The sequence below is a fragment of the Saimiri boliviensis genome, chromosome 1 (genome assembly GCF_048565385.1).
Source record: "Saimiri boliviensis isolate mSaiBol1 chromosome 1, mSaiBol1.pri, whole genome shotgun sequence".
Taxonomy (NCBI): Eukaryota; Metazoa; Chordata; class Mammalia; order Primates; family Cebidae; genus Saimiri; species Saimiri boliviensis.
Genome location: NC_133449.1, coordinates 52,673,713 through 52,696,005, shown reverse-complemented (window position 1 = coordinate 52,696,005; position 22,293 = coordinate 52,673,713). Strand labels below are relative to the sequence as shown.

Genomic DNA, 22,293 nt, shown 5'->3' with positions numbered 1-22,293 from the left:
AAATTTAAAAATTACCCAGGTGTGGTGGTGCATGCCTCTGGTTCCAGCTACTCAGGAGGCTGAGGCAGGAGGATTGCTGGAACCCAGCAGTCGCAGCTGCAGTGAGCTGTGATTGTGCGACTGCACTCTGGTCTGGGTAACAGAGATCCTGTATCAAAATTTTTAAAAAATGTTTTAAAAAAGGAAAAAAAGAATTGGACACAAGATGGCTAATGACACACTCAAGGTGACCCAAGGATTTATGTAGTTTCTGTTGGTCTCAAGCCCTTGTCAGTACAGCAAACACAGCTGCCATCATGGGAGTCCACCAAGACTGTGTGAAAATGTGTAACCAAAGAGTTGGAACCCAGTGACCTCCGCAGAACCTCAGGAAGGTGAAACTGGAACATGTTTGTTATTTAGTATGTGTTAAACAAATGAGCGAGTGGGATCTGGTTTGACAATCAGGACAGGCTGCCAAGAGAGTAGGTGTATGTGGCTGGCTGCCTTCAGGGACATATTGGTTAGGGTGGTCTCGCTACCATAACGAAGAGCCCTCCAGTCTATGGGCTTCATGCATGTTTCTCTTTTTTTTTTTTTTTTTTGACATGAGGTCTCACTCTGGCACCCAGGCGGAGTGCAGTGGCATTATTTTGGCTCACTGCAACCTCCACCTCCCAGGTTCAAGTGATCTCCCACCTATCTCCAGAGTAGCTGAGCTCACAGGTGCATGCTACCTCACCTAGCTAATTTTTTTTTCTATGATATTTTTGGTAGAGACATATTGTCCAGGCTGGTCTTCAACTTCTGAGCTAAGACGATACACCTGCCTCAGCTTCCCAATGTGCTGGGATTACAAATATAAGCCACTGTGCCTGGCCACATGTTTCCTTCTTTTTTTTTTTTTTTTTTTGAGTTGGAGTCTCACTCTGTCACCCAGGCTGGAGTGCAGTGGTGTGATCTTGGCTCACTACAACTTCTGCCTCCCGGGTTCAAGCGATTCTCCTGCCTCAGTCTCTTGAGTAGCTAGGATTACAAGCACCACTATCCTGCCTGGCTAATTTTTGTATTTTTTTTTTTAGTAGAGACAGGGTTTCACCATATTGGCCAGGCCGGTCTTGAACTCCTGACCTCAGGTGATCTGAGTGCCTCAGCCTCCCAAAGTGCTGGAATAATGGATGTGAGCCACCGTGCCTGGCCCACATCTTTCCTTCTTACTCGGTCACAGTGCAGCACAGGTTGACTCTGGGTGGGAGCCTAGGGTCCATACCGTCATTTCGGTGCTTGGACTCACCCCTCTGCTTGCTGGGAGGGCTTAGAGTCTTCCCCTGGGTCCTCTTCATCTGGCTGACAGGGAGAAGAGAGAAAGAGTGGAAGACGGTGGGGAAGGTTTTAGGGACTAGGTCTGGGAGTGGTGTCCATCATTTCTCCCCTCTCAGTTCAGTCTCGTTCCCTCACTAACCCAAGGGAAGGTTGGGAAATGCGATGTGCCTGCATGCCCAGGAGGAAAGGGAAATGTTGGTGGACACATAGCATTGTCTAAAAGCCATAACACTGAATGCAAAACCAGGTGCTTATGTGGGGTTTTAGTGAATTCGTGGCTTTTATCAGAATCTCAAAGAGAGCTGCCATCCAAGAGCACCAATAAAGGAGACACAAAAAGCCAGCTGTTGACTGAGCTGAGGGTGTCCTGGCTCCTGGTCCCTGGGATGGGCAGTCCCCTGGCACTCTTTGCTCTGATGCCACCCTCACCACAGTCTCTGATTAAAATTGAGCTTCCTGTGAGGCAGCACTGTGGGGGAACCTGCACAGATCTGCCTCTACTGACGGCCCTCCTCCTGGCCCACCTGCTTCTTACTGGAAATGAATAAACATTCTGGGCAGGCTGCGGTGGCTCAGGTCTGTAATCCCAGCACTTTGGGAGATCAAGTTGGGTGGATCACCTGAGGTCAGGAGCTCAAGACCAGCCCTGATCAACATGGAGAAACCCTGTCTGTACTGAAAAAAAAAAAAAAAAAAAAAAAAAAAATTAGCCAGATATGGTGGCACACGCCCGTAATCTCAGCTACTCAGGAGGCTGAGGCAGGAGAATTGCTTGAACCTGGGAGGCGGAGGTTGCAGTGAGCTAAGATGGTGCCGTTGCACTCCAGCCTGGGCAATAAGAGCAAAATTCCATCTGAAAAAGAAAGAAAGAGAGAAAGAAAGAAACATTCTGATAGCTATTCTGGGGATGGAGAACTTCATTAACTCAAGTTTATAGGAGATGCCTTCCCTCTTGGTGTGTGGACAAACTCGTTTTTGATGGCCAGTTCCTTGTCATCAAACTACAGAAAACACGTGTCCCGCCCAGCATTGTGTCCATGGGTCTACACTACACAAGTCTGCCCTTGCCTGCCCCAGTAATCTTGTCTAGAAAGCCACTCACCACATCCCTGGAAAGGGAAGCTTCATGGACTACCTCCCCTCATCCCACTGGCCAGAGCCAACTGGACCAGAGGTAGACACCAGACCCCAAAAGAGTTCATCTGCATGCTTGGCTAAGCCAACTGGATTTTCAAATCGGGAGATGAGAGCCAAGTCAGCTGGTTGTGGGGTGAGGAGTCAAAGTCAAGTTAATGGTGCATTACCAAGAGGGTCCTTGACCACTTAATGCAAAATAGCCTGGAGCAAATAAAAACCATAACTCACACTGCCTGGGACAGCTATTATGAAAAAAACAGATAATAATAGGTGTTGAGAGGATGTGGAGAAATTGGAACCCTAGGTGTTTTGCTGCTGAGAATGTAAAATGGTGCAGTCACTGTGGAAACCCACGTGGAAAATAGTTTCTACAAAACAGTTCCTGAAAAGTTTGAATATTGAGTTACCTTCAGACCCAGCAATTCTACTCCTACATACGTATCGAAGAGAATGGAAAACAGGGACTGGAACAGATATTTGTATGTCGGTTTTCTTTCGTTCTTTTTTTTGAGATAGAGTTTCACTCCTGATGCCCAGGCTGGAGTGCAGTGGCGCTATCCTGGCTCACAGCAACCTCTGCCTCCTGGGTTCAAGCAATTCTCCTGCCTCAGCCTCCCAAGTAGCTGGGATTACAGGCATGCGCCACCACACCTGGCTAATTTTTTGTATTTTTAGTAGAAATGAGGTTTCTCCATGTTGGTCAGGCTAGTTTCTAACTCCCAGCCTCAAGATCTTCCCGCCTCCACCTCCCAAAGTGCTGGGATTACAGGCGTGAGCCACCACACCTGGCCTGTATGTCAATTTTCATAGCAACATTATTCATAAGAGCCAAAAGGTAGAAACAACTCAGCCTCTGCCTCCTGGGTTCAGGTGATTCTCCTGCCTCAGCCTCCCGAATAGCTGGGATTATAGGCATGTGCCACCATCCCCTGCTAATTTTTGTATTTTTAGTAGAGACCATATTTCATCATGTGAGCCAGGCTGGCCTTGAACTTCTGACCTTGTGACCCACCCACCTCAGGCCTCCCGAAGTGCTAGGATTATAGGCATGAGCCACCATGCCTGGACGAATTTCCTTCCTCTAAGGCTCAATAATATTTCTTTTTGTGTGTACACCACATTTTGTTTACCCATTCATCTGTTTCCTCCCTCTGTCTCCCCAGGGTCAGCTGGATTCAATTAAGAACAGCCATGTTGGCATTGACCTTCCTTGAATCTCCGCTTCTTTACCTTGCCGTTGTGGGCTGAATTGAGTCCCCTAAAAGATGTTGTCCTAACCCCTGGTGTTTGTGACTGTGAACTTATTTGAAATAGAGCCTTTGCAGGTTGCAGTGAGCTGAGATTGCGCCACTGCATTCCAGCCTGGGAGACTGAGCAAGACTCCGTCTCGGCGGGTGGGGGATAGAAAAAAAAAGAAAGAAATTCGGACACCTGCTACAACATGGATCAATCTTGAAAACATGAAGTTCAGTGAAATAATCCAGTCACAAAAGGACAAATATTGTGTGATTCCACTTACAGGAAGTACCTGGAGTAGTCAGAGCACTGACATGGCCGAAATGCTGATTTAACCAATCCTTTATTGTCCTGTTTATACAATTTCTACTTGGAGATTCTATGACCAGAAAGTGTGATCACAGCGGAGGCCTTGGGGAAGATCTGGGTGTTGAATCTCAGAGCAGGATATTCCCTGAGTAAGTGTCCAAGGTGGGTGACATTTGGCTCCTGCGTCAGGGCTGTCCTCTTTCACCATCTGTCAGATGTCCCTTCCCTCAGGGCCCTGACGAAAGCTCATCTGCTCATCCTCCCTGTCAGGAATGTCCTTTCCCTCTGTCCCTAACTGGACACTACCTGCAGGAAGGAAATGTACTTGCCTGCCCATGGCTGATTCAGGACCCACCATGGTGCTGGGAATACAGTGGCTGCCTAACCAAGCAACTGCCATTCCCTTTTTCTTCCTTGTTAATGGAACCCAAGTTTTGTTCTGGTTCAGAGAGCTGATTTGGTGACCTTGCCCTGGGGACGCACCATGATCAGGCTGAGCCATCTCTCTTTGGCAGTAATTACTTAGAGTAAGCATGTGTTTGGGTTCTGGTCAACCAGAACTGACGCAAGTTGGCTGGGGGCCATGTGGTGGGGGGATACTTCCGGGGGATGTTTTCATCTTGGTTAAAGCAGACAGATGAGAAGAAATGCCTCTTTCTCCTTTTGGAAATTCTTATACAAGGCTGAGATGTTGAAACCGTGGCAGCCGTCCTGCCCCAAGAAGTGGGAGACAGCAGAAGTACTGAGAAGGAGCTCAGAGCCCTGACACGGCCAAGATGCTGATTTAACCAATCCTGAGCCCTTGTTGTCCTGTTTATACAATTTCTACTTGGATATTCTGTTATGTGCAGCCCAGATCACCTCAATCAAAGGCAGAAGGAAGGAAAGGCAGGCAGAAAGAAAGAAGGAAAAAAGAAAAGAGGTAGGGAGGGAAGGAAGGAAGGAAGGAAGGAAGGAAGGAAGGAAGGAAGGAAGAAGGAAGGTAATATGTACTTTGCATCCTTTCTGCGCAGGTTTAATTTCACATCCTCCAAGGAGGTCTCCCAGTTTTCCCCAACATGGGACCCAATCCCTGTCCTCTTGCCATTGTCCTATCTGTCCTTTGTGGCAGCTCTTAGCGCTGCCAGACTTTGGCTTGGGAGTCCTTTGGCCTGGAGGCTACAATTTGAGCCTTTCCTATGCCCCCTCCTGGGTGCGCACACACATTTGGTTCCGGCCAGTGTCCTCCTGCCACATAGCAGCCTGCTGGGCAGGAGCATGGGGGCCTGGGAGCCTCGGAGCCTCTTGGAAGAACCTGCTTCCTAAGGGAAGAGGGAGTCAGACTGATCAGTTCCACTCCCTGACAAAATCCCAGTTATCAGAAGAGAGGAAGGGTTTTGAGATGGAGTTTCACTCTTGTAGCCCAGGCTGGAGTGCCGTGGCACGATCTCAACTCACTGCAACCCCTGCCTCCCAGGTTCAAGTGATTCTCCTGCCTCAGCCTCCCGAGTAGCTGGGATTAAAGCTAGCACCACAGCGCCTGGCTAATTTTTGTGTTTTTTAGTAGAGATGGGGCTTTGTCATATTTTTTTTTTTTTGTACTTTAGGTTCTGGAGTGCATGTGCAGACCACGCAGAGTTGCTGCGTAGGTGCATACGTAACCAGGTGGTTTGCTGCCTCCATTCCTCCTTCATCTATATCCAGCATTTCTCCCCACGTTATTCCTCCCCACCCCGCCACCCCCTGCTGTCCCAACTGACCCCCGTGTGTGATGCGCCCCTCCCTGTGTCCATGTGTTCTCATCGTACAACACCCGCCTATGAGTGAGAACATGCGGCGTTTGGTTTTCTGTTCTTTTGTCAGTTTGCTGAGAATGATGGTTTCCAGATTCATCCAAGTCCCTACAAAGGACATGATCTCATCATTTTTTATGGCTTCGTAGTATTCCATGGGGTATATGTGCCACATTTTCTTTGTCCACGGACTTTGCCGTGTTGATCAGGCTGGTCTCAAACTCCTCACTTCAGGTGGTCTGCCACTTCCGCTTCCCAAAGTGCTGGGATTACAAGTGTGAGCCAGGGTGCCCAGCCCAGGAGCTGAGCTTCTTATGGCATTTGTCATCTACCAGCCCAGCCCAGCCCAGCCCTGCCTCTTCAAGTAGAGCCTGGGTTCCAGGAAAGGAGAGAGCAAAGAGCTGTTCCACTAACAACTTCAAGAGCACCCTTTTGAAGTTCAAGTTGTTTGACTCTGGCACACTGACTCCATTTTTTAAGTCCACACTGGTATAACTGGAAGAAGTAATGGTTTCATTCATTTATTCATTTCTATTATTTTTATGCATTTATAAAAATACATACTTGGCAACATGCCAGGCACTAATCTAGGCACCAGAGATACAGCAGTAAACTGGGTAACATGTGTGGCGTCAGGGAGCTTCCCTCCTACTGGATGCTGTTCATGAAGGCAGGTTGTTTCTCATTGAACCCTGGGGCAGAACTTGCATCTAATAATTTCTTGGGCTCTCACCACGCCCTTGATGGGGCTTTGTCCACAGTGGGGGCTCAAAAATATTTTCTGAATTCAAGTAGTCCTGATCTATTAACCCCATTCAGGACAGTAAAAGCTTCCTGTAAGATCACTCAATGCAGCACTTTCATATTTTATTCAAAAGCCAGAAATATCTGAGGACAAAGGAAGAGCTAAAAATAACTTGCAGGCTTTATTAAAGCTGGTAAGAGAAGGTATGACCTTGGGGAATGTAGTATTTATTGTTTTTATGTTATTAGTTAAATTCTGATTGCAAAAATAAGTATGTCAGGCATTTTTATGTTACAAAGAAGAGAGAACTGGATGCAAACTGACCTGTAAGAAAGGGAGTTTTCGCGTGAGCCCAGGAGTTCGAGGTCAGCCTGGGCAACATAGTGAGACTCTGTCTGGAAGAGAAAAGCAGGGGTGGGATTTTTGGTTCATGTAATTGAAAAACCTGGAAGTCGATCAAGTAGTTGCTGGCAAAGTTTATCCATGAGTGCAAATCATGTCACCAAGATCTGGCTTCTCCCTGTGCTCTGCCTCCACTGTCTGGAGCCTCCAGGCCTTCCCTTATTTCAGTGAAAAAGCTATAGCTGTTCCAGATGTCAGTTTCATCTATGTTGTCCAAGCATACAGTGGGGCTTCTCTGGTAGCCCTAGTGCTCGTCTTGCTCCATTGCCCAGGCTGGAGTGCAATGGCGTAGAAATCACTGCAACCTCTGTCTCCCAGATTCAAGCGATTTTCCTGCCTCAGCCTTCTGAGTAGCTGAGATTACAGGCACGCACCATCATGCTTGGCTTATTTTTTGTATTTTTAGTAGAGATGGAGTTTCACCATGTTGGCCAGGCTGGTCTCGAACTCCTGACCTCAGGTGATCCACCTACCTTGGCCTCCCAAAGTGCTGGGATTACAAGCGTGAGCCACCGCCCCTGGCAGGAAGCCTCTCTTTTCTGAAGCAACAGTAAACGTCTTCTTTGGCTCAGGTGAGGTTATTTACCCATTCCCAAACCAATCACTGTGCCAGGGCAAAAGGACACATGGGTTAACTAACACCAGACATATCTGCCATCTACAGGGACTAACTGCAGTGAGCAGAGATTTCTACGCCATTGCACTCCAGCCTGCGCAACGGAGCAAGACGAGCACTAGGGCTACCAGAGAAGCCCCACTGTCTGCTTGGACAACGTAGATGAAACTGTGACATCTGGAACAGCTATAGCCTTTTCACTGCAATAGGGGACTAACCCTGTAGATGGCAGAGATATCTGATGTTAATCAGGAGGAAGGGACAGTGCCCTCAACACAAAGTCCCGGCACTGACATAGAAGGAAGGGCGTGGATGCTGAAGGAAACACTAATAACCATCTACTGTAGTCACTGTAAGAAATTCACATATGAAAGTGGGTGGCTGAGAAAGGAAAATCTCCTGCAATTCTAAATTCAAGAAGAGCCTCTGATGCCGGGCGCGGTGGCTCAAGCCTGTAATCCCAGCACTTTGGGAGGCCGAGGTGGGTGGATCACGAGGTCAAGAGATCGAGACCATACTGGTCAACATAGTGAAACCCCGTCTCTACCAAAAATACAAAAAAATTAGCTGGGCATGGTGGCGTGTGCCTGTAATCCCAGCTACTCAGGAGGCTGAGGCAGGAGAATTGCCTGAAGCCAGGAGGCGGAGGTTGCGGTGAGCCGAGATCGCGCCATTGCACTCCAGCCTGGGTAACAAGAGTGAAACTCCGTCTCAAAAAAAAAAAAAAAAAAAAAAAAAAGAAGAGCCTCTGGTGACTTTTTCTGTATTATCTTCCTGGCTTTTTCCCGTACATATTTCATCCTATAGGTTACATGTGTGTACATTTATATGTGCATCAGGCACAATGGCCCCCCAAAGATGACGCCTTCCAATCCGCAGGATTTCTGACTGTGATGAACTATCACTGCTGTGATTCGGTTAGATTACATGTCTGAGTTGATGTTACAGAGATGATCCAGTTGGGTCTAATATAATCTCATGAGCCCCAAAACCACAGAATTTCTCCCAACCGGTAGCAGGAGAGAAAAGCAGAGATTGAAAGATGCTGCGCCATTGCTGAATTTGAAGATGAAGCAGGCCAGGAACCAAGAAATGCAGGCAGCCATCAGAAGCCAAGACACCAGTTGACAGCCAGCAAGAAAACAGTGACCCCAGTCCTATGGCGGCATGGGACTGATTCTGCCAGCAACCCGAATGACATTGGAAGTGGCCACTTCCCAGGCTTTCAGAGAAGAGACCAAGTCGGCCCACACCTTGATTTTGGCTTTGTGGTCCACCCCAACTTCTGACCTACAGAACTATCAGATAATAAATGGGTGCTGTTTTAAGTCACTAAGTTTTTGGTGATCTCTTATGTAGCAATAGAAAACCAATAAAATACATAACGATTATTTTACTAAGAAGGGTTATGCTATGCCTAATGCAACTTACTTTTTCTCCACTTAATTACTCTTGAATACTTTTTTTTTTTTTTTTTTTTTTTGAGACAGCATCTTACTCTGTCATTTAGGCTAAAGTGCAGTAGCACAATCTTGGCTTATTGCAACCTCTGCCTCCCAGGCCCAGGGGATCCTTCTGCCTTGCCTACTGAGTGGCTGGGACTACAGGTGCACATCACTGCTTCTGATTAATTAATTAATTAATTAATTAATTAATTTTGTAGAGATGGGATTTCACCATGTGGCCCAGGCTGGTCTTGAACTCCTGAGCTCAGGTGATTTGCCCACCTCAGCCTCCCAAAGTGCTGGGATTACAAGTGTGAGCCACTGTGCCCGGCCTCATCGTGAATACTTCCTAAATTAGAACATATAGCTTTAACGCCTTTTTATGCCTGCGTAAGGTTTCATTTTCTGAGCTGTACCCTAATCTACTTAATTATTCCTCTATTGATGGATTATTTTTCAGTGTTCAGTAGGAGGAACAATGCCTCAAAGAAAACCATTCATAGATATGTTTGTGAACTTCTGTATTTTTAGGTAGGCTCAATCCAAGAATTACTGAAGGGGTCAGCATACTTGAATTTTAACGCACACTGCCAATAGGTCTTCCAAGATACCATGCTGATTCATCTCCTGTGAGCAGTGTAGAAGAGTGTGCCTTTCTCCTTACTGGAATTGTGAGTTTTTTTCTTTTTTCAATTGCGGTAAAATACAGATAATATAAAGTTCGCATCCCAGGCCAGGCATGGTGGTTCACGCCTGTAATCCCGGCACTTTGGGAGGCCAAGGTGGGTGGATCACCTGAGGTCAGGAGTTCAAGATCAGCCTGGCCAACATGGTGAAACCCCGTCTCTACTAAAAATATAAAAATTAGCTGGGTGTGCTGCTGGGCGCCTGTAACCCCAGCTACTCTGGAGGCTGAGGCAGGAGAATTGCTTGAACCTGGGAGACAGAGGCTGCAGTGAGCCACGATCTTGCCATTGTACTCCAGCCTGGGCAACAGAGAGTGAGACTCCATCTCAAAAAAAAAAAAAAAAGTTTCATCCTAACCATTCCATTTCCAAGTGTGATTCCGTGGCTTTAGGTACCTTCACACTGATATGCAACCATCACCACCATTCTTCTCCAGAATGCTTTTCCCCTTCCCAAGCAGAAACTTGGTCCATGAAACGCTAACTCTCCTTCTCCCCCATCCCCTGACAGTTGTTCTACTTCCCATCTCTATGATTTTCACTATTCTATGTTCCTCTTAGAAGTGGACTCATATAGTATTTGTGTTTTTGTGACTGTTTTATTTCACTTAGTAGAGTGTCTTCTGGGTTCATCCGTCTTATACATCTCTTATAATTTCCTTCCTTTTAAAGGCTGTCTGCATGTACCACATTTTGCTTATGGAATTGTGACTCTTTTAAATGACCCTAAAATTTCACCTATTGGCTGTGGCTGGGCATGTAGGTTGTAGCTGGAGGACTTTCCTGCCCATTGTTGATTTCTGCTTCTTTCTGCCTTTCTGGCCCAGCCTCCAACTGCTCCAGTCTAAGGAGATAAGAGGCCACAGAGGCCTCTGGCAGGGGCGGGGTCTCCTTTCTGCAGGAAGTGCTTCAGGCCCCTCTTCTTGGTCTGTCCCTGCAGTAAGAGGCTTCAAGTGGAGTCCCGAGGGAGATGATGAGGGCTGTGCCCTGAACAGGTGCAAAGTGTGGAGGGAAAATGTGGAGCCTGAGGAAGGCATGGACGCCTCCTGAGTTGAGCTGCTTCAGGATGCAGGAGCAGTGATGGTGGCTTCAACAGGAAAAGAGAAGCTGATTGTAACTGGAAAGGTGCCCGCTGCCATTCCTGTAGGAACAAGTGGTTTTCCCAGGAAGATGGGGTCAGGTCACTGAATCTGATGGGCCCTGGCTCTATGCCCAAGCGCTGTTCCAGGCATGGGGTGGGGGTGACAGAAGGGGCAGCAGCCCTGCTCTCACCACGCCAGCTGTCTGAGAAAACACAACAAAGGCGTTCCTTCAGCCACCAGGAACCTTTGTCTCCAGGAAATTAAAACGAAAACCCTAAGTCTAGTGGCTCAGGGCCACAGAGCTTCGTCGCCCGTCACTTGTGCCCAGGACTCCGCTCATCAGTCACCTCCGGGCGCAGGCTGACTTGCAGCCGAAGTCTGGGACACCATGCGAGGAGAAAAGAGAATTCTGGGGTTTCTTCCTGGCTATTAAATGTTCCAGCTGGGAAGGAACACGCTTAAATTCAGCTCAGGAAGCTACCTAGCAGGGCCCACCCCCGCCTTCCCAACCTTCACCCGAAAACTCAGGGCGGCCGGGGGTGCAATTCCTACCAATACCGGGAGGTGGCGCCCGGGAGCCAGGTGGAGATGCACCGCCGCGGGCAGCGAGATCCCCACACCTTGCCCTTCCCGGATTTTGCTGCAGCCCAGCTTTCTTGGGGAGGCTTTTTCTGCTGAACTAAAGGAGCATCAGAAGGTCCAGCCTCTTGACATCCCAGGACCCACGCACCTGTTGAAAAAGGCGCTCCTTCATTGCAGGCAGATAAAATAAAAGCCTCCTGCTATTTCTAGCAGCAGCAAGTACCTGGGCTTTGCAACATTTTAAGCTGTTTTGTTTTCTTTCTTCTTTCCTTTTTTTTTTTTTTTTTTTTTTTTTTGAGATGGAGTCTCCCACTGTAGCTCAGGCTGGAGTGCAATGGCATGATCTCGGCTTACTACAACCTCTGCCTCCTGGGTTCAAGCGATTCTTCTGCCTCAGCCTCCCGTGTAGCAGGGATTACAGGCATGAGCTACCACCTCGGCTAATTTTCGTATTTTTAGTAGAGACAGGGTTTCGCCATGTTGGCCAGGCTGGTCTTGAACTCCTGACCTTAGGTGATCTGCCTGACTCAGCCTACTGAAGGGCTAGGATTACAGGTGTGAGCCACCGTGCCCGGCCAAGCTGTTCTATCTTACTCTTTACATTTATTTGTAATTTTTTTTTTTTTGAGCCAGAGTCTCACTTTGTCCCCCAGGCTGGAGTACAGTATTGCTATCATAGCTCACTGCCACCTCTGCCTCCGAAGTTCAAGTGATTCTCCTGCCTCTCCCTCCCCAGTAGCTGGGATTACAGGTACATATCACCATGCCTAACTAATTTTTGTATTTTTAGTAGACGTGGGGTTTCACCGTGTTGGTCAGGTGGTCTCAAACTCCTGATCTCAAGTGGTCAGCTGGCCTGAGCCTCCCAAAGTTCTGGGATTACAGGCATTGTCACCGAGCTGGGCCCACTTATTTGTAATTTGATCATTGTCTTCTCTCCCACTAGAAAGTAAGTTCCATGAGGGCAGTCCCCATGTTTGTGTTTACTCATATTTGTGTTCTCAGTGCCTGGCGGAGCACCTGGCACAGAGTAGGATTCAATTAGTATTTGCTGAATCAGTGAACGTGACTGAGGGCTGTGCTCTGAGGTCTGGATTGGCTTTGCGGACTGACCGGGGGCACTATCCTGAAGGCTATCAGAGCAGCTGCTGAGAGAGACTCCAAGCAGGCTGGAGCTGCCCTTGTAGCAGAGCCCCAGTGTTCTGGCTGGGCAGGGGGTAGGGCAGCTCTGAAAACTGACAGGAAGGTCTGCCCCCAGCCCAGCCCCCAGGGGCTTTTGTCCAAGTCCCAGTGACAGGATGTCTGCAAGTAAATGCTGAAGGAGATGCTTCAGCTAAAAGCTCCAGGACATATAGGTTCAAATGGTTTAACAGACAGGGAAGGCAGGGTGGAGAGAGGGCTTCTGGGACCTGATAGGACCCTGGCTGCCTTGGGGCCTCCAGGGTGCCAGGGGACACAGCCTAGCTCTGCCTCCCTGGCAGAGATGGCCACATCCAGCAGGTCCTGGTGGCAGTGCAGAGAGAACAGCACCCTGGGGACCAATTATCCTGGGAAAGAGGCTAGTGCCTATCCAGATGGTAGGGCTGGGCACTGCCACAGTACTACTGGCCTGACTTGGCTAATCAGTTGCAGACATAGTTGAAGGGAGATTTGCTGGGGATGTACAGTACTGCAATGCCCACAAAGTAAGAGACAGTAAAATAAGGGTAAATGTTGCTACTTGGAATTGACGCACAGGTCGGTATGCCTCAGGAAACTTAGGTTAATAATGAAAAAGAAAAAAAAACCAAAAAACTGAAACACTGGAGAAAGACTGGCAGAATGTATATCACCTTGTTGATAATGGTATTTCTTGGTAGAATTACATGTGGTCATTACTCCTTGTCTCTGAAAAAAATTAAGCCAAAGGAAAAAAAAAATCTTCCTTTCCCAGTCAAATATACTAGCAAACAAGAAGTTGTTAGAAAACAATTCATGTTAGCATAGATTTTCTCCTGTTTTGGTTGTGAGGAGGAGGGGCTGGTGTGGATCAGCAGGAACCCCAGAAGATGGAGGGTCAGGCTGGGGAATGGAATTCTGGATCTGAGAGTAGGGTGCCCCCTCCTTTCACATCAGATATGAGTCAAACACCAGGACAGGGGTGTGGTAAAGGTCAGGCACCAGGATACCCAGTGACAGAAGCCAGCAGCCAAACAAGGCTGCAGGGGAGGCCAGAGCATGTGAGTCATTCTGGGATGGAAGCTGATAGGTGGGAGGGTGGGGAAGGCAGGGGGGTAGGGCTCGAAGCCAGGTGAGGCTTCAGAGTGGGCTTATATGAACCCTGGTCCAAGGCCTCTGGATCCAAGCTGTCATCAACCGTGAAAGTCAGACGTGGAAGTTGCCAGTGACTTTGGAGCTTCCCCCAAAAAGGGACCCATGTAGGGGAGGTGCTGGGGTGGGAGAGTTTTGAGAAGTTATGTGGTAGAGAGCCTGTACATGAGGGAGAAAGGGTGATGTAAAGGGTTAACTTCTGAGAACAGAGGCCTGGTGAAGACTGAGCCTCTCTTGCAGTCTAGGAACTTGAGAAACGAGTTATGGACAGTTCAGATGAGCTCTGCTGACCTCCCTGGGAAACTACTAACATTTCCTTTGTGTCATAGTCTGAAGTCTCATACAAATGGTGGTGGCCATGTCAGAAGTGGTGTTTTTGTTTTTTGTTTTTTGAGACAGAGTCTGGTTATGTTGGCCAGGGAGTGCAGTGGTGCCATTTTGGCTCACTGCAATCTCTGCCTCCTTGGTTCAGGTGATTCTTCTGCCTCAGCCTCATGAATAGCTGGGATTACATGTGCATGCCACCATGCCAGGCTAATTTTTGTATTTTTAGTAGAGACAGTGTTTCACTATGTTGGTCAGGCTGTTCTTGAACTCCTGACCTTGTGATCCAACCGCCTCAGCTTCTCAAAGTCCTGGGATTACAGGCGTGAGCCACCACGCCTGGAGTAGGAGATTTTTTTTTTTTTTTTTTTTTTTTGGTAGAGATGGAGGTCTTGCTACGTTGTCCAGGCTGGTCTTGTACTCCTGGCCTCCAGTGATCCTCCTGCCCTGGTCTCCCAAAGTGCTGGGATTACAGATGTGAGCTGTTGTGCCCTGCCTCATTTCTTTTGAGTACATACTTAGAAGAGGGATTGCTGGATCATATGGTAATTATACTTTTAATTTGTTGAGGAACCTTTATACTGTTGTCCATAATGGCTCTATACATTTCCACTAATACTTCACTATGTATATGTTTGTCAAAATGTCATGTTGTATGCCTGAAATATATTCAATTTTTACTTTAACAAGTCAATCCTCACACTTTGATCTATTTTTAGTTTGCCATAGTGCTGCATTCAGGAGCTTCCATCCAAGACACAAAGCCTGGCTGGCCTGTCATTTCCTAATAATCCAGCAAGCTTCCATGGTGAGTACGGTGCCTGGGCCCAGAATGGGCCCTTAGAGTCAGCTGATATATGAACTGTCTCTGTAACATCCATTTTAAAGGGCATCCAGGCCAGACATGGTGGCTCATGCATGTAATCCCACCATTTTGGGAGGCGAAGACAGGCGGATCACTTGAAGTCAGGAGTTCAAGACCAGCCTGGCAAACATGGTGAAACCACATCTCTACTAAACATACAAAAATTAGCTGGATGTGGTGGCACATGCCTGTAATCCCATTACTCAGGAGGCTGAGACAGGAGATTTGCTTGAACTAGGGAGGTGGAGGTTGCAGTGAGCTGAGATTGTGTCACTGCACTCCACCCTGGGTGACAGAGCAAGAATCTGTCTCAAAAAAAAAAAAAAAAGATTAAATAAATAAAATAAAGGGCATCCAGGAGGGTGTATCCAAAATGAAGAACAAAAGCCGTGGCACGTGGGGGCTGTTTCCAGTCATCCATCCCTTCACTCATCATCTAGATTTTCTTTCCTGTTTTTTCCTTGCAGACTGACTTCACCTGTCTGGCCATTCAGTTTTCCATCCATCCACTTATTAATCCATCTATTCAAAGGGGCACAAGGACACTTTTGGGGCCGTTGGATGTGTTCATTGTCTTGACTGCTATGATGGCTTTATGGATGTGTACTTGTGTCAGAACTGGTAAATATGTGCATGTGAGTGTAACTTAATTATATCTCAATAAAGTTGGAAACAAGGAAGGTGAATAACAGTATGTCAAAACTGATAACCCACATTTCTATGGACAAGACAATGGAATAGCCATACAATGGGATACTGCTTAGCAGTATAAAGGAACAAATTGCTCAAAGTTATGACAACATAAACCATCTCACACATGAATGCTGATCAAAAGACCTCAGATCTGATAATCATTCTGTATGGTTCCATTTATATGCACTTCAAAAACAGAGAAAACAGGCCAGGCCTGGTGGATCACACCTGTAATCCCAGCACTTTAGGAGGCCGAGGAGGGTGGATCACCTGAGGCCAGGAGTTCAAGACCAGCCTGACCAACATGGTGAAACTCCAACTCTACTAAAAATACAAAAATTAGGTGAGCATGGCGGTGGGCACCTGTAATTCCAGTTACTCAGAAGTCTGAGGCAAGAGAATTGCTTGAACCTGGGAGGTGGAGGTTGCAATGAGCTGAGATCGAGCCATTGTACTCCAGCCTGGGCAACAAGAGAAAAACTCCAGCTTAAACAAACAAACAAACCAGAGAAAACAGAGCTATAGTGTTTAAGAGTATGAGCTCAGGTGGTAAACCTATAAAGAAAAACAAGAACACAGCTATCATGAAGTCCTCCCTAGGGGAGGGGGCAGGGTTGGTCTCTGGGAGGGACGATGATGGGACTTCCGGGCAGCTGGCAGAATTCTTGACCTGGGTGGTTAACATGGAAGTGTGCTTGATAATAAACTGCTGAGCTGTGCATTTTGTTTTATGCATATTTCTTTTTTTTCTTTTTTTTTTTTTTTTGAGACGGAGTTCCGCTCTTGTTACCCAGGCTGGAATGCAATGGCGCGATCTCGGCTCACCGCAACCTCCGCCTCCTGGGTTCAGGCAATTCTCCTGCCTCAGCCTCCTGAGTAGCTGGGATTACAGGCACGCGCCACCATGCCCAGCTAATTTTTTGTATTTTTAGTAGAGACGGGGTTTCACCATGTTGACCAGGATGGTCTCGATCTCTCGACCTCGTGATCCACCCGCCTCGGCCTCCCAAAGTGCTGGGATTACAGGCTTGAGCCACCGCGCCCGGCTTTTTTTTTTTTTTTTGAGATAAAGTCTTGCTCTGTCACCCAGGCTGGAGTGCAGTGGTGCTATCTCGGCTCACTGCAACTTCCATCTCCCGGGGTTCAAGAGATTCTCCTACCTCATCCTCCATTCAAGAGATTCTCCTACCTCATTCTCCTACCTCATCTGGGACTACAGATGTGTGCCACCATGCCTGGCTAATTTTTGTATTTTTAGTAGAGACAGGGTTTCACCATGTTGACCAGGCTGGTTTTGAACTCCTGGCTTTGTGATCTGTCCATCTCAGCCTCCCAAAGTGCTGGGATTACAGGCGTAAGCCACCACGTCTGGCCTTGTGCACATTTCTGAATATGTTTTACATTGTGCAGTTTAAAATGGAGCAACATACATACACATGCTTGTATGGAAAGATACAAAAAAAGAAAGTTTTAACAGTTTTTCTTTCCTCTGAGGAGAGATGCTATGAACTAGTGGGGGCTTATATTCTTTTTCCTTACGTTTTTCATAAATACATAAAAATGTCAAAAATACATGAAATATTTCCTTACACTGTTGGTAAATAAAATCCACAAATTTTCATCATAAATGCATGGATGAGAAAGCAAAGAAGGGGCTCTCCAGCTGCAGGTGCTGAAGGACTGGGAATCCGAGCAGAAGACAGAGGAGGTGATGGCTTGTGTGTCTACGTGAGTGAGAGAGAGCATGTGTGTGTCTATGTGAGTATGTGAGAGTGTATATATGTGTGTCTATGTGAGTGTGTGTTTATATGTGTGTGTGCCTATGTATGTGTGTGTCTATGTACATGTGTGTCTATGTGTGTGTGAGTGTGTGCCTGTGTGTGTGTGTGTGTGTGTGTGTGTGTGTAGTGGAATGGGGGACAGGAAGATGAGGCAGAGGGGGTTTCAGAGAGACTGGAAACCTGAGAAGGATTTACCTCACCATCACTGGCTTCAAAGGGATGTACAGGGCCATGAGCCAGGAGACACCAGCAGCCTTTAGAGCTGAGAATGATCCTCCAATGACAGCCAGCATGGAAGTGGGGATCTCAGTCCTGCAACCACACAGCATTGAGCTCTGCCAACAGTGTGGCATAAGCCTAGACACAGATTCTTCCCAGATCCTCTGGGTTAGGGCCTAGCCAGCCCATGCTTTTCTCACTCATGTTTACATTTTGGGTGGCAAGCTGTTTCTGAGGAGTTGTTTTTGTTTTTCAATTTGATTTAAATGTTCATTTACGTTTACATCTTAAAGTTGGCAGTAAATCTTATATTTACATAGCAAATTAATATTTATAATATACAATGTTCCTGAACAGGCATAACAAATGTTCTTGAAATTATTTTATTTTATTTTTTGAAATGGAGTTTTGCTCTTGTTGCCCAGGCTGGAGTGCAATGGCATGATCTCGGATCACTGAAATCTCTGCCTCCTGGGTTCGAGCAATTCTCCTGCCTCAGCTTCCTGTGAAGCTGGGATTACAGGCATGTGCCACCATGCCTGGCTAATTTTGTATTTTTAGTAAAGACGGGGTTTCACCATGTTGGTCAGGCTGGTCTCGAACTCTTGACCTCAAGTGATCGAGGTGCTGGGCTTACAGGTATGAGCCACTGCACCCGGCCCAAGTTATTCTTTAGATTTAAAATTTTTTTTGATATGGGGTCTCACTATGTTGCGCAGACCAATCTCAAACTTCAGGGTTTGAGTGATCCTCCCACTTCATCCTCCCTAAGCGCTGGAATTAAAGGGATGAATCACCATGACTGACTGGAGTTATTTTGTTTTTAAAATAAAATACTATTTAATAAATGGTAACATAGCCTCAAAATATACATTCTGAAGAAGCGTGAAAGTTAGAGGGGAAAGGCTTTAGACCATTTCTTTCTTTCTTTTTTCTTTCTTTTTTTTTTTTTCTTGATATTGGGTCTCATTATGTTGCCCAGGCTGCTCTTAAACTCCAGGGCTTCCTGAGAAGCTGGGACTACAGGTGCGTGCCACTGCCTCAGGCTTCAGCTCACTTTTTTATATATCCCAAGCCATTCTTTTCCTATCATAAAATTATGATTCTTATTGTAGTTGTAAATTTTAATTAACTTTAACATGGCAGCATATTAACAGAGTCTTACTGAGCAAATTTTCAAGATTATAAATTGTACGTGGAAGGAAGCAGCATTTCCAGTTGACAAATGGATCCACAGATAATTCGATGTCTCCTAAATTAAGCTTGTGATGATTAAGCCAATAAACTGTACTGATAAGAAAACTATTGACAAAGTACAACCAGGGAACTCATCTCAGTGCTGAAATCTGTACCTTAAGAAAACAGTGAATTTTCGCAACTGTCATTTTTTAGAGCTCACAGTATATCTAGAATGGGATGAAAAAGGAAGATGATATAGGATAGTCTCATTCATATAGAAAGTTACCCTAAAATCATGTAACTAAGAGGTTAGAAATCCATAAATAAAATCATCATGAAAAATGACAACCACTACCTCTGAATGCTGATGTAGAAAGGACATTAACGAGAATAAACATTCTGTGCCTTCAGGCTTTGGCAAATAGCTGGGTCTCCCAAAACGTAAGCCAGGACTGAAATCTAAATTGAAATTACTGCAAAGGAATAAAAATAATTTTGGCACTTAAGGGAAGCTTGGTGGTTTTTGAGAAAATCAGGCAATCATCTATACTAACTATCAGGAAAATTGGATAATGCAAAAAGCTGTTAAGTAAAGGAAATAATTCGAGTAAAGAGGCAGATGTGGTAGTTAGTAAACCTAGTGCCTAGAAGTACAGAATTCCTGAAATCGGAGATAATGAAAATATTTACCAAAAGTGAAAGATGAATGGATGCTGGCGAAATGTAAAAATATTCCATGAAATTTGATAGGTGTATTTTCTTCTCATTTTTAGGGTAAAGCTATTTAATAATATTTTCCGAAGTGCAATCAGACAGTTGACATCTAGGGACTGCTTGTTTGCTGTGACCGGTACTGAGAAGACCAGATCTCTAAAGAAAGGGCCATGATTTTCTTAAATTTCAGATAGTCTGGTGGAATACATACCATAAAGTGCTGATTCATTTTATATTCCGTCATCTCCCATGGGTCTTTCTTGGCTGATTGTCTCCATATTTTATTTCTCTTTTGCTGCCTTTAATTATCTCATTCTGAGTCCCTGGCATTTTGTTTCGTTATATCGAAATGTCACTTGAATAAGCTCTGAGTCATTTGCAAAGGTTGGGAAGAAAGCAGGAGAGGGATCTGCTCCCGGCTGGGCATCCCTCTGCAGTCTTGTTCCCTGGCAACCGTGCCACCTCCAGTGAGGGGATAGGCCCCCTGCGTCATCTTCCTGGCCACCCAAGAGCACCATAGTCGGGGTCCCAGGTTGGCCGATTCTCAGCTCCTCTGCACTGGAGAATTCTTCCTAAAACTCTGTTGAGAGAGAAAAAAGATGACTTGGAAAAAAATAGAAAGTCATACTATGATCTGCTGGGCGCAGTGGCTCATGCCTGTAATCCCAGCATTTTGAGAGGCCGAGGCTGGTGGATCACTTGAGGCCAGGAGTTCAAGCCCAGCCTGGCCAACATGGTGAAAACCCATCTCTACTAAAAACACAAAAATTAGCCAGGTGTGGTGGTGGGTGTTTGTAATCTCAGCTACTCAGGAAGCTGAGGCAGGTGAGTCACTTGAACCTGGGAGGTGGAAGTTGCAGTGAGCCGAGATCACACCACTCACACCACTGCACTCTAGCCTGGGTGACACAGCCAGACCTGCCAAAAAAACAAAAAACAAAAAAAAACCCAAAAAGTTATATTATGATCATGGATCTTTCCGTAGTAATTTTTAGTTATAACAAAATTTAAAGTGAAAATTACAATCTGATATATTATTGGTCAAAATAATTTCTAAAATATATTTAGAATGTAGTATATATTTAATATTTAGTATATAAGTATTATACCTTATATATGCTTTTAGCATATAAAGCATTATAGCATATACAATATTACCCAAAGTACAATTTAAAAGTAAAGTAATTTCAAAGGAAAATATGAAAAAGAAAACTGCAGGATTAAATAATGTGGTGTTAATAGAACACTAGATATTCAGGTCAGTTAGATAGAATTGTACCCGGTGTGGTGGCACATGCCTGTCATCCCAGCTACTCAGGAGGCTGAGGCAGGAGAATCACTTAAACCTAGGAGGCAGAGGTTGCAGTGAGCTGAGATCATGCCATTGCACTCCAGCCTGGGCAACAAGACTGAAACTCCATCTAAAAAAAAAAAAGTTTTTTTTTTTTTTGATAATTTAAAAATTGAGATATAATTTACATATAGTGAAATGCTTATATCTTAAGTGTCCAGTTGGAGGAGTTTTGATAGATGTATACACTCATGCAATTCACAAGCTAATTAAGATATAGAACGTTTTCACTACCTAAGAAAATCCCCCTTGTGCAATCCCAATAATCCTCACATCCGCCTCCTACCTCCTACTGTTTCTCTGATTTCTTTTGCCATACATGAATTTTGCTTGTTCAAGAGCTTCATGCACATGGAATCATACAGAATGTCATCTTTCATGTCTGGCTTATTTTTCCTCCGTATTTTTTTTTTTTAAGATTCATTCATTTTGGTTCATTCCTTTTTATTGCCAAGTAGTATTATATTGCATGGCTCTACCTTAATTTCTTCACCCTGTTGATGAACATTTGGGTTATGTCTAATTTTTGGCACATATGAAGACGCTTCTGCGAACAATCTTTTATTTATTTATTTATTCTTATTTTTTTCATTTTCTTTTAACAATCTTTTATTTTTACATATTTATTTATTTTACTTTAGTTTCATACACCTAACAATACATGAAAAATCTTTTAAAACAATTTTTTTTCCTATGGTGGTAAAATACATATAATATAAAATGTGTACCACAAAAAATAATAAGGGGGGTGACAGATATGTTAATTACCTTATTTAATCGTTCCAAGTGGTATACGTATATCAAAACATCACATTGTGCTCCATAAATATATAAAATTATGATTTGTCAATTAAGAATGATATTAATTTAAAAATAACAAAATTAGCCATTATAACCATAAGTGTACAATCTAGTGGCATTAATTACACTCACACAGTTGTGCAGCCATCTATTTGGAACCATCTATTTCCAAAACCAATCTCATCATCCCCAATGGAAAGTCGGTAACCGTTAGGCACCAAGTCCCTCATTTCCCACTCCTTCCAGCCCCTGCTAACCTCTAATCTACTTTCTGTCCCTGTGGATTTGCTTATCCTGGAAATTTGAAGTGGAATCCTACAATATTTATATTTTTGTGTTTGGCTTTCTAATTTTTTTTTTTTTTGTCTTTTTGTTTTTTTCCTTTTTGTGGAGAACGGGGTCTCACTATATTGCCCAGGCAGGTCTCGAACTCCTGGGCTCAAGCTATCCTCCCGCCTCTGCCTCCCTAAGAGCTGGGATTACAGGCGTGAGCCACAGCGCCCGGCCTTGTGTTTGGCTTTCACTCGGCATAATTATTTGCAGGTCATTCATGTTGTAGCATGTACCAGAACTGTGTTCCCTTTTTTGGCCGAATCATATTCCATTGCATATGTACGGTACATTTTGTTTAGTCATTTTTAAAGTTTTTAATTTTTATTTTTCTTAGAGACAGGCTCTCACTCTGTCACCCAGGCTGGAGTGCAGTGGCATGATCTTGGCTCACTGCAGCCTCAACTTCCTG

At 45.3% G+C, this 22,293-nt stretch overlaps 1 pseudogene; it reads right to left on the bottom strand.

The window, feature by feature from the left end:
• Positions 1-1,193: 1,193 nt before the first annotated feature.
• On the bottom strand, positions 1,194-21,781 carry LOC120367933 (putative G-protein coupled receptor 160; annotated as a pseudogene).
• Between the last annotated feature and the right edge of the window lie 512 nt (positions 21,782-22,293).